The 9,136-nt window shown below is 44.6% G+C and overlaps 2 non-coding genes across 2 annotated transcripts; both read left to right on the top strand.

Moving 5' to 3' along the window:
• Positions 1 to 3,356: 3,356 nt before the first annotated feature.
• trnas-aga (transfer RNA serine (anticodon AGA)) lies at positions 3,357 to 3,438 on the top strand. Its single transcript has one exon. It is a non-coding gene; the product is annotated as a tRNA-Ser (tRNA).
• Positions 3,439 to 8,828: 5,390 nt separating this feature from the next.
• On the top strand, positions 8,829 to 8,910 carry trnas-aga (transfer RNA serine (anticodon AGA)). Its single transcript has one exon. It is a non-coding gene; the product is annotated as a tRNA-Ser (tRNA).
• Positions 8,911 to 9,136: the final 226 nt, after the last annotated feature.

The raw sequence follows: 9,136 nt of genomic DNA, 5'->3' as shown, positions 1-9,136 counted from the left end.
TATAGGGAGGTGTACCAGGTTTGCAAACGCACGCTATTGAAGCTAAAACGCAGGTTTCTGTCCAAAGTACGATCACGGAAGCATGCACCGAACTGTCAGGAAGCACACAATAAGTCCAGTTCCATAGGGTATGACAGGAACAGCACCAGAAAAACCACCAAATTCCTTCTCTCGGCTAATATTTTGGATGTACATCTCAATGAGCAATCGAGTTTTACATATGTTCTAACAGTAGTTACAACATAAGGAACTAACCAGTGCTGCAGACGGTACAAGCCCCTGAATCAGAAACACTCAATGCCCTACATACAACTACAAGAACATCTGCCCATGGCGTATACTGGCTGGCTGAAGTTCATGATTGCAGCTCGCTAGTTGTCCGACTGTTTCTCCGATATAGTGTTTCGTGCAGTCCCTGCGTGGAATCTTGACAACCACATTTGTCCTGCACAAGATGGGCATTGGATATTGTTTTCTGGTGAGCTTTCCCTCAGCGAGGCTGTTGGTTTATGTGCTGTCCTAAATCCGTGTGTTCAGAGGAGTCTGGCTATCAATTTCCAGAAATTTATTTTATTAAAGGGAAGCATGGTGTTTCAATTGCTTTATGGCATATCCTAGTTGACAATTTAGTGTGCCAGACATCTGGGAATGCAGTTGTGGGATACATATTCTTGGCAAAGAGTTTGTGTGGCCGTCACTAATTGGCACGGCCAACTGTCCCGAGTAGCTATACGTACAGACAGCAAGCATCCTTGAGAGCAGCACAACGGTAATAGGACAGGGCAATCAGAAAGCAGCCAGAGAATTTCTAGAAGCAGGGCACCCATCCATGGATTCCATCAATAGACACATTGATCAGGATCCAATCTGCAACACCAACAACTGGACCCAGCGGCACTGAAACTAAATCAATTCCAACCGCCACAGGACAGTAGGCTTCACAACAGGCTCTGCAACCCTGAGGATGTTACCCAGAACTGTGAGGATCCCACTTCCCAGCACCGCAAAACATTCCAACAACATCTCCATGAAGCACACGAGCTTCGCATCTTTCTGCTCCAAAGCACTCCGATTTTTCACAGCAGAGAATTGTACACTGAACTCCCGCGTGCAAGGTGAGGATGCCAAACCCAACACGATCAATAATGGCAGTGAGAACGAGGGCAACAATTTCCATTGTCATATGGACAGCCACAAACACTCTCTTTGAAAGGTACCTTTAAATATGAAAGTCTGTGCAGCAGTATAATCGGGGAACCAAGCAGCCTGCGCTGGGTATTTATATTTCAGACAATTTCCTTTGTTCACCGTTTTCACTGAAAGTGAATGGATATTACTATTTCATTGCTGATACGAAACCAGATTCTGCATTGTATCTGCTCGCCGTTTTTGTTGTTGCAGTGGCGAAAAGGTTGGCAATCGCGATGAGAAATGTTTTTTGTATTTCTCGCATTTCATTCATTACTGTCCTGGTGAAGGGGGCTGGTGATTGGTCCTCTCGATCAGATGGAGTCATCAGCGCATTGTTGACCTAATTTCATCACGAGTGCAATTGGTAAACTTCATTTTTCATGGATTATTGCTGTTCTGTTTTGTTTTATGTTTGTTGAGCACTTCCTGTGACTTGGTAATGCACTAAATCTCCAGTATGTCCTGAATTGCCTCCCTGCCGTTTCTCTGAGCAGTTCATGACGTAATCGGCTTGCACTGCAACAAAGGCAGCATGCATGCTTCGGTGTGTCTGGCAATGATCCACCCTTTCTGTTTTGCTTCTGTTCCACATGAAGAGTTGTCAGTTTCTGGATTCGTTGGAGAGCTGAGGGGGATAACATTATACGTGTGGTATTATTCTTCAGCCAAACTCTTTGATGGCAAAGTTGAGAAGGTGCCAAACGAATGGTCATTGGCAGCAAAAGTCCGGAATGACCCTCATCGCTTGGTCAACTCGTCCCATCCACCCTCCAGAAAGAAAGGTAAACGCGCTTACTGCCTAACAAACATAGTGCATTTTTTTGCAAATGGTCCATTAAAACTGGTGTCAGCTGCGGGAGCACATCAACAAAGCCGAGCACGGAAAAATACCCTACTATCGAACATGTCCCTGCTGAACAGATAACCGAAATTAATTGAACCATATTTGCCAAAATGTGTTCCTAATCTCTCCGAACGCTTCCTGCGTATATACCCATTCGGGATGCCATTGCATTTGCCTTAAATGTGGCAAATCATTCTGCACACACAAAAATGTCTGAGTGAACTCGCTGAGTTTCTGCATGACACCATGACCAAACTTTGGGCCAAAATTGGAAATTGCGACTAGAATAGACGGCTCTCTGATTAGTCGCAATGCACAAAGGGCGGAATGGCCTTTCCCCACTTTGTAAATCTTCGAAGACAAGTTGAAAATAATCTGCAACGAAAATGTTCGTGTGAGGATTTACTTGTGAGGATTCGGTACTCTCAGCACCGTGGCCCGGATCGTATTCCCGCTCATGGAATGGTTGCATTGTTCAGCGGTGTACCAGTACTTCTGCCGATTTTCCGATGCTGGCAGGTCCTTGGTTTTGTCCAAAACATTATGAAGGTTAACATAAAACAAATAGCTGCAGTAGCTGGAAATCTGAGCCAAAAACGAAACTTGTTTGCGGAACGCAGCAAGACTGGCAACAGAAACGTCGACTTTCCTGCTCCTCGGATGCTGCCTGACCTGCTGTGCTTTTCCAGCATCACTCTGATCTAAAATCAGGTTTCCAGCATCTGTAGTCCTCACTTTTACATCGTTCCTTCAGTGTCGCTGGTTCCCAATGCAAGAACACCATCTCTAGCGGTTTCATGTTTGTACCTCCACGCTGAGGATTTGAAGCGTGAAGAAAAGTAACTCACCCCGTCCATCTCTGGGGTAATTAGGGACTGAAAATGAATCGTGTCACATTGAAATATATCGAGATGCGACTTAATGTTTGTCTTTTATTGGGAACCATCTCTTTCATTGTAACCATCAGGAAAGAACATTTCGTTCGCCAGAAAAAGAAATGAATATGTCACTATTTGTTTGCTTCAGGTCCAAGAATACTCAGATCAATAGCTCCCTTGCTTACCCCTGCTGGTCATGTTCGCAAAGATATCTAGCAAATTGCCAAGTGTGATTTTCCTTTCAATAAATAATTTTGACTCAGTTTGGCTGCAAATATCTTTTCCTACCTTTGTGCTTTTCTTCTTTTACATTGGTGTCTCGCACCTTACAAATGACAGCAAAGGTATGAAAGGAGATGGAAGCATTGAGCTCATCAAGTCAGCAAGAGCTTTCAATGAGATCACGGCTGATTTAGTCAATTCTCAACCCTCCTGCGCGGTCTCTAGTCATGGCCGAGTGGTTAAGGCGATGGATTAGAAATCCATTGGGGTTTCCCCACGTAGGTTCGAATCCTGCTGACTACGTAAGAATACTTTCCTGCTGGATTAATTTTCGCTCAAAGTTCCGAAAACCTATTTTGCAAACCAGGCCAGTAATTTGATTAGACTTGGGAAACTCGAGTTCTTCATCAGAAACGTTCCATATTTAAATCATTATCTCTGTTTCTCTTTCCAGATACTCTGCTCGACACATCGGGTTTCTGCAGTTTTTATTGAACGTCCTAAGCAGAAGTGCTGCTTTTCATTAGATTCCTTTAATCCATGTCCTCTGTTCTCTGACTCGGGTCAGTGGCAACACTTCCTCCTGCTCGTCAAAGTGCTCATTCCCCACCGCTCCCTCTCCGGTCATTACAAACAACCGCAGGAAATTGCCACTTAACCAACTTTGTTCCAAAGTGAAACTCACCAGACTCGGGAATCTCTCCACCAAACGGGACTTCTCATCCCTGGACATGGTGCATGACAGAGGATTGTGAAGAGATACTGTGAAAATATTTTCAGTTGGCAGTTGGAAAAATGTTTAAGAAGCAAACCATATAATTTAGGCTCCAGCTTTGGAAATCTTGAGAAACTCTTTGGGAAATGGAATCAGAGGAGGATGAAGAAGTGTGAACTTTCCGACCGAGCCGAGGACGGGACATTGACTCTGATGTTATTGGGACAGGAAATGATCTGAGACATTGAAAGAATTCTCGCTCACGTTCGTGAGGAATGCAAACTTCATCTGGACTCTGGGACAATGAAAAACTCTGGAACACTCAAGAAAAAATACAAATATTGACTGGTATCACGACAGTACGAGTACTATAGATGGGTCAGTTTTTGCCCAGTGTGTGCAGGAGGGCCTCCTGACTCAGTATGTAGACATGCCTTCAAGGGACGAAGCCACTTTCGATTTAGTACTGGGTAACGAGCCTGGCTAGGTTTTAGATTCGGAAGTAGGTGAGCACTTTGGAGACAGCGATCACAATTCTCTCAGGTTTACTTTCGTGATTGAAAGGGATAGGTGTACTCCACGGAGCAAGAGGTTCAGCTGGTGGAAGGGAAATTACGATGTATCGAGGTAAGATTTAGGAAGCGTAGAATGTGGTAGGAAACTGCAGGGGTTGAGCACATTAAAATGTGGAGCTTATTCAAGGAAAAGCTCCTGTGTGTCCTAGATAAGTATGTACCTGACAAGCAGGGAGGAAGATATAGAACGCGTGAGCCGTGGTTTACTAAGGAAGTGGAATCCCTGGTCAAGAAGACCAAGAAGTCTTATGTTAGGATAAAATGTGAAAACTCAGTTAGAGCGCTCGAGGGTTCCAACGATATCAGGAAAGACCTAAAAAGAGAGCTGAGAAGAGCCGGGGGAGACATGAGATGTTGTTGGCAGATAGGTTCAGGGTTAACCCTAAGGCTTTCCATAGGTATATTTGGAATGAAAGAATGACGAGAGTTAAATTTGGGACAATCAAGGATAATAGTGGGAAGTTGTGTGTGGAGTCAGAGGAGATCGGGGAAGCACTAAATAAATATTTTTCGACAGTATTCGCTATTGAAAATGAAAATGTTGGCGAGGAAGGTATAGAGATACTTGCGTCTAGACTAGAAGAGATTGAGGTTCACAAGGAAGAGATATTCGAAATACTGCGGAGTTCAAAGTTTGTGCGAAGATTTGTAGCTCGGGTGCTCGTTGTTGTGGTTCTGTTCGGCGAGCTGGAAATTATTGTTGCAAACGTTTCGTCCCCTGGCTAGGCGACATCATCAGTGCTTGGGAGCCTCCTGCGAAGCGCTTCTTTGATGTTTCCTCCGGTGTTTATAGTGGTCTGTCCCTGCCGCTTCCGGTTGTCAGTTTTAGCTGTCCGCTGTAGTGGTTGGTATATTGGGTCCAGGTCGATGTGTTTGTTGATGGAGTTTGTGGATGAATGCCATGCCTCTAGGAATTCCCTGGCTGTTCTCTGTCTGGCTTGCCCTATGATAGTAGTGTTGTCGCAGTCAAATTCATGTTGCTGGTTGCCTGCGTGTGTGGCGACTAAGGATAGCTGGATGTGTCGTTTCGTGGCTCGTCGATGTTCATGTATGCGGATTGTTAGCTGTCTTCCTGTTTGTCCTATATAGTGTTTTGTGCAGTCCTTGCATGGTATTTTGTACACTACATTAGTTTTGCTCATGTTGGGTATCGGGTCCTTCGTTCTGGTGAGTTGTTGTCTGTGCGTGGCTGTTGGTTTGTGTGCCGTTATGAGTCCTAGGGGTCGCAGTAGTCTGGCTGTCAGTTCTGAGATGTTCCTGATGTATGGTAGTGTGGCTAGTCCTTTTGGTTGTGGTATGTCCTCGTTCCGTGGTCATTCTCTTAGGCATCTGTTGATGAAGTTGAGCGGGTCTCCGTTTTTGGCGAATACCTTGTATAGGTGTTCCTCTTCTTCTTTTTGCAGTTCTGGTGTACTGCAGTGTGTTGTGGCCCTTTTGAATAGTGTCCTGATGCAGCTTCGTTTGTGTGTGTTGGGGTGGTTACTTTCATAGTTTAGGACTTCGTCTGTGTGTGTGGCTTTCCTGTATACCCTTGTAGTGAATTCTCCGTTCGGTGTTCTCTGTACCATCACGTCTCGGAATGGGAGTTGGCTATCCTTTTCTTCTTCTCTCGTGAATCGGATTCCTGTGAGTGTGGCGTTGATGATCCGGTGTGTTTTTTTTTTCTATTTCCGTGTTTTTAATGATTACGAAAGTGTCATCGACATATCTGACCCAGAGTTTGGGTTGAATTTGTGGTAGGACTGTTTGTTCTCACCTTTGCATAACTGCCTCTGCTATGAGTCCCGAGATTGGTGATCCCATGGGTGTTCCGTTGATTTGTTCGTAATTCTGGTTGTTGAATGTGAAGTGTGTTGTGAGGCACAAGTTCAGTAGTTTAAGACCCGATACCCAACATGAGCAAAACTAATGTCGTGTACAAAATACCATGCAAGGACTGCACAAAACACTATATAGGACAAATAGGAAGACAGCTGACAATCCGCATGCATGAACATCAACTAGCCACGAAACGACACGACCAGCTATCCTTCGTAGCCACACACGCAGACAACAAGCAACATGAATTCGACTGGGACAACACTACTATCATAGGGCAAGCCAGATATAGAACAGCCAGGGAATTCCTAGAGTCATGGCATTCATCCACAAACTCCATCAACAAACACATCGACCTGGACCCAATATACCAACCACTACAGCGGACAGCTGAAACTGACAAACGGAAGCGGCAGGGACAGACCACTATAAACACCGGACGAAACATCAAAGAAGCGCTTCGCAGGAGGCTCCCAAGCACTGATGATGTCCCCTAGCCGGGGACGAAACGTTTGCAACAAAAACTTCCAGCTCGGTGAACAGAACCACAAGATACTGCAGAGTGTGAAAATAGATAAGTCAGCTGGGCCGGATGGGATCTATCTGATGTTGTTTAGCAAAAGCACGACAGGAAGGTACAAATCAAGTTGATGCAACAACGGCTCGTTTTGAGCCGCTAATTTGCAGTGAAGTGGCGGCGCCAATAAAAGGTGTCACGCATCTCGTCTAATTCCACATCCTGAGCTCGAAATGACCGGAGGTCTCTCGCTGAGTATCTGCAGGGTCTTGTTTGGACGACACCATGACACGTTTTCACTGGAGTGGATCATGAAATCGCGTCGTGACTGTGAATAAAACGATGGAAACTTCCAGCAGAGAAGGAGGCGACCCTGAAGCAGGCAGCTGAGGACAAATGTTTCTCCTTTGCCAGTGAAAGGCACTGCTTCACAAATTGGAAACTTCGAAGTGAAGCAATGTTGGTGATTATCTTCGGTGCTTGTTCACCTTTTTAATTCTGATTCCGTGAAAGTCCATGGCATTACATATCGACATTCTGCCAAACGCAGGCTCATCTCTAGGGCCAGTGGCGAAATAGATAATGTGTCTGACTTCGGATCAGAAGATTGTAGGTTCGAGTCCTACCTGTTTCAAGGGGGCGGTTTCGCTTTAACCGTGGTATACATTGACGCTCTCTTGTAAAGTTCTCTCGGGACATCGCCTCTGTGCTTCCGCATGTAAAGCTTGCATTTGTCCTATTGTCCATTTCAAATTCCAGCTCTCCATAACGGACACCTCCGTCAGTTTGGCGGTATCTTCTGGTGTGTCTCCCTCTGTGGGTGAGAATGAGCATGAGTTCCTCAAAAGAGTTGCAATTCCTTATACTTCTGTCCCATTATTGTGCCATGTAAGAACACAGGATAACCTCATTGACATTTGACCTGGAAACATTAGAACACACGAGACTTTGGGCCAAAGTTCGAAACTGCGACTAGAATAGATGGCTCTCTGATTAGCCGCAATGCACACGGGCGGAATGGCCTTTTCCCACTTTGTAAATCTTCGAAGACAATTTGAAAAAAATCTGCAACGAAAATGTTCAGACAGCGTGTCTTATTTACACCAAATACGATAGTATCTATCGCCTTGTCTTGTTATTTACTTGTGAGGATTCGGTATTCTCAGCACCGTGGCCCGGATCGTATTCCTGCTCATGGAATGGTTGTATTGTTCAGCAAACATATCGGTGTACCAGTACTTCTGCCGATTTTCCGATGCTGGCAGGTCATTGGTTTTGTCCAAAACATTATGAAGGTTAACATAAAACAAATAGCTGCAGGTGTTGGAAATCTGAGCCAAAAACTAAAATTGTTTGTGCAGCGGAGCATGACGGGCAACAGAAACGTCGACTTTCCTGCTCCTCGGATGCAGCCTGACCTTCTGTGCTTTTCCAGCATCACTCTGATCTAAAGTCAGGTTTCCAGCATCTATAGTCCTCACTTTTACATTGTTCCTTCAGTGTCGCTGGTTCCCAATGCAAGAACTCCATCTCTAACAGTTTCATGTCTGTACCTCCACGCTGAGGCGTTGAAGTGTGAAGAAAAGTAATTCACCCCCTCCATCTCTGGGGTAATTAGGGACTGAAAATGAAACGTGTCACATTGAAATATATCTACATGCGAATTAATGTTTGTCTTTTATTGGGAACCATCTCTTTCATTGTAACCATCAGGAAAGAACATTTCGTTCGCCAGAAACAGAAATGAATATGTCACTAACCTTTGTTTCCTTCAGGTCCAAGAATACTCAGATCAATAGCTCCAATGCTTACCTCTGCTGGTCATGTTCGCAAAGAGATCTAGCAAATTACCAAGTGTGATTTTCCTTTCAAGAAATAATTTGACTTAGTTTGGCTGCAAATATCTTTTCCTACCTTTGTGCTTTTCTTCTTTTACATTGGTGTCTCGCACCTTACAAATGACAGCAAAGGTATGAAAGGAGATGGAAGCATTCAGGTCATCAAGTCAACGGTAGCTTTCAATGTGATCAGGCTGATTTGTTCTATGCTCAAGCGACCGGAGCTGTCTGTAGTCATGGCCGAGTGGTTAAGGCGATGGATTAGAAATCCATTGGAGTTTCCCCACGTAGGTTCGAATCCTGCTGACTACGTTGTGAATGCTTTCCTGCTGGTACAATGTTCGCTCAAAGTTCAGAAAAACTATTTTGTGAAACAGGCCGGTAATTTGATTAGACTTGGGAAACTCGAGTTCTTCATCAGAAATGTTCCATATTTAAAACATTATCTATGTTTCTCTTTCCAGATACACTGCTCGACACATCGGGTTTCTGCAGCTGTTATTGAACGTCCTGAGCAGAAGTGCTGCTTTTCATTAGA

Source organism: Chiloscyllium plagiosum, unplaced genomic scaffold (genome assembly GCF_037043375.1).
Source record: "Chiloscyllium plagiosum isolate Xiang-an unplaced genomic scaffold, Cpla_swu_hap1 HiC_scaffold_37, whole genome shotgun sequence".
Lineage (NCBI taxonomy): Eukaryota > Metazoa > Chordata > Chondrichthyes > Orectolobiformes > Hemiscylliidae > Chiloscyllium > Chiloscyllium plagiosum.
Note: the sequence above shows the minus strand (reverse complement) of the source record. Positions and strands in the feature narration are given on the sequence as shown.